We start from the raw sequence: 4,128 nt of genomic DNA on the forward strand, positions 1-4,128 counted from the left end.
AAGTACTATACTATCATGTTGCCTACGGTTTTTTTTTTAATAGTTTCAAGTTGATACTATATAAAATCAAACTGTAATTATATAGTACTTCACGACGACAAGTGCCTTTTTACAGAATTGGTGTACTTAATGAAATACTTGAGCAGTAATGAATGCCCCTGATGCCTTGGCTATCTTTACTGTAAAGGTTGAATAATTTTTATTTGTTTCATTGCGTAAAAATATTTTTTCTATCTGTTTGATTGTTTTGTTTTTTCAGAGAGAAGAGGAAAAAGAATGTAGGGAAGGAGTCCTCGAAGTTGCACTTCCAAAAACTTTTTACCGTTTTCATGCTGCCAATTGTCAATGTGTCTCGACTTCCAAACATTTACACTATTGTGAATACTGTGGACATGATCACAAAAGTACTATACCTGTGCCTTGATTTGTGTGAATACCACGTTGCCTAACGTTTTCAATATCTTCAAGTTGATACTACGTATAAATCATTCTGGAATTACACAGTACTTTACGACGACCAATGCCTTTTTACAGAATCGCTGTACTTAATGAAATACTTAAGCAATAATGAATGCCTTTTATGCCTTGAATATTTTTACTTCAAAGGTTGAATGATTTTTATATGTTTCATTGCGAAAAAAAAAATATATTTTCTATCTGTTTGATTATTTTTTTTTCAGAGAGAAGAGGAGAAAGAATGTAGGCCGTCTTTACAACATGTTTCCTACTCATGATATTATTTCTGTTAACACACAACGTCTTCACTTTGCCCCCTTGCCATTTCCAACAGATATTAACCAGTTCATAACGACGGTGCCTTATAATTGAAATGACTAGAAGCTAATACACGAGTTTTAATGGACCGGACATTTGCCTTTTTTTTTTTTTTCGTGCTGAAGCACACTATTTAAACTTATACCAAAATTAATTGTTTCCATACCTTTTCTCGAGAGTATAATAGGAGTCATCAAAACCTTGCAAAAACGTACAGTGCAATATGCTTAACTTACATTCAATACATTTCTAAAGCATTCCAATTTGAGAATAGTGAATAACGTATAAATTCTAACATAATCGCACATATGAATATTGAAACATAACCGATATACTCTATTAACCCTCCTAACTATGGAAGAATTGAAATGTTATTTTATTACATTGAACGTGAATTCGTAGCAAATGGCGTCGCATGCGCGTGTTCTACGATTCCAGTGCTAACTTTTATAAAGTTTGAAAACAAGCCAGCCAAGATTGCATCTGATCTATATTACCTTATTCTCTTCTCCCTTTTTATGAAGTCAATGAAAAAAAGGAATAAACACGCAAGTAAAGTATTAAATTCCATATTTTGACACAAGATTTTTTTTTCTCAAAACATGAGGGATAATGTGTCATCACACAAAAATATGATACGATAACAACCATTACAATCCTAATCATGACAACAATAACGACTGCACACTGTCCGTTGCATTAATGTTAAAGTTTGTGAATGCAAGTTCCTGCGATGAACTGTCGATACACACACTGCATTGTGTGTCTTAATTTCTAATTCTTTATCATTACTGCAGCGCGGAAAGTGAAAGCTTGCATTCAATACTCTTATATTGAACTATTTGTGTGTGAGTTCTGGTCAGGGCAAGTATTCTCCTGTTTTATTATCTATTTTATATCTTTATGAAACTTTTTCGAGGAGCGTTGAATCGCTAAAGCTTATCAATTTTGTACAATTTGTTTGTTTTGTTTTTCAGTTGCAGGCGAAGCTTTCCACAAGTTTTCAATGATGCAGTGCACGTACTCGAGATATTGCGTTTACTACTTGAGGCTATGTTTTTAACGTGCTCACATGGGTCATACGATTTTTATTCTTCCTTTTCATCATTTAGTTGATATTTTTTTTTTCTAGAAATGCTGACGGGTTGCTTTAATACACTTAAAGACTGGTAACACCAACGTGCCTTATCATATTGTGAATGTAAATAAGATTGAATATTCGTAAACATTGTAAGATGGTTTTAATGGTGTTTTTTTTTTTTTTTTTTTTATAGCAAACGGGGTTCTCTTCGTTGGGTCGATTGTGTTTAATATCTCATAGTGTTTTGTTCTTTGTAGTATAATGACATTGATGTTCTGGTTTTTGTATTTCGCTCAAAGTAAGTGTGATCTGTTTATTTCCGTGATTCCATGCAGGAATATAAAATGAGCCGCTTTATCGCGAAAAAGTAGCAAAGCTTATATCGGCTAGTCTCCTCATAGACGTATTGCGAGCTTTCTGGTAAGCTGATACTTCGGGGAGCATGACTACAAAAAGGTGAATGTGGCAGTCTCGCGCTTTATGATGTGTACGTCTTGGATTAAGACTATACAGTCTGCTATAATATGTCAATCTGATTCCGTACTGATAGTAAATATTGATTGTTTCTTTTGTTTTTTTTTTTTTTGTTGTTGTTTTTGTTTCTTTCTTTCATGTTCTGAATCTGTTGTTAATTTCAGAGGTATCCAAGATGCGGATAAAATGCGACAGCAAGATTGATTACGATAGAGATCTAAAGCCCAATCATTGTCACTATTCTCTTTTCTTAGAAAGCTGACTTCCTTAAAGAATGAACCAGTCGGAAGTATTGGTAACTGCTTTCATTTTAATAGCAAAAATAATCAACTTACACTTCGTCAGCTAAGCCATGGGACAATTGCATTCATTGTTATAGAAATCACACTGTATAAATTGATAGCTGGATGACGTGCAGTGTCTGTACAATACTGCAGCGTGGCATGTACATGTACTTGAGCAGAAAAAAAAAAATGTAGGGCATGCGTTTTGTAAGAACGATATCTTTGCTTAGTTTGAATTTTGTCTGGTTTCATATAAACACCGCTTCTTACACAAGATGTGTGCACATACGAGCACACTTTGTCATAAATAATACATGCAGCTGTGACAGATGCGACTTAGTACGGATGACAAGCGACTTCGTAGCCTAAGTAGGCCCGAGAGCTATTAGTCGAGAATCACCCCATCTTATAGAGTCGTAGATATGAAATGTGATGCTAAGAGTCCGAGTTTGTTTTAGACAGCGTATTTTATTCCTGGTTATCGGGACATTTTAATGTGAGCAAGACATACAAAAAAGACTTATGAGAGCCAATGAGTGTTTTTAAATCGCGCATATTTCGTTGAGGGGTCTACTTTTGCTTGAGCAGTGTGCGTTAGATGAGAAATAATTCCCATCATTCATGTAAATAATCATGTAAATATGGTATGTATATTTGAAGAGTGTACAGAATGAAGAATCAGTGCAATACGTATATTGTTCAGTAAAGACAAAAAGTGATAGGAATGTCGATATCCTGTGTTGCCGAAAGGATAAATTAGAAACCATACATGTGTGTGGAAAAAAAAAGCCGTGTAGTACTAGTACAGTGCCCCACTTTGATGCTTCCTATTGTACTCATTAAACATTGGGGATTTTTAATGTCAGAGATATATCGCTCGGTGATTTTATTCTCAAAGTATCACAGCCATATCTTTGTGTGTTTCATATTGTTGTTCGTGTTGTTATTCCTATATTTGGCTTCATGATGAGGGCAAAATATTTCAGGATAATATCATTGATGTTGTCTGGCATCAGTAATGCCTATAAAGGTCACCTCCTGCTATATATACAATAAATATACCAAACAAAATGTCATTTACACGTGAAGTAGACATTAAAATTCGTTCTTGACATTTGTAATAATAGCTGTCTCTTACTGGCAATTGCGTGAGTATAGAATCTAGAAGATGGAAATTAAAGTTCATTGCCGCTCGTTCTCTCCATTCAAGAAGCACCCTGTTTTTCCTCCCTGCTTCTTCTCATCGTCTCACATCAAATTACTGTTTTTACGGCCTTTCATGCAATAACGTCTTTTAAACGGTCTTCCTTAATTCAAACTGCGTGTCGACACAACGTGTCTGTGGACTATTTCTCTTCGGAAGACCTTTTTTTTTCGCTACATTTCTGTCTGTTCATTTTAGTTTCTTGCTAATTTAGATAATAAACATGTCGATGTTGAGGGATTGCCTGTAAATATTCTCTTTATTTGTTGATATGCTCAACATTTTGATTCCTCGGCATTTTGATAAGGTAC

The sequence above is a fragment of the Diadema setosum genome, chromosome 3 (genome assembly GCF_964275005.1).
Source record: "Diadema setosum chromosome 3, eeDiaSeto1, whole genome shotgun sequence".
NCBI classification, from domain to species: Eukaryota; Metazoa; Echinodermata; class Echinoidea; order Diadematoida; family Diadematidae; genus Diadema; species Diadema setosum.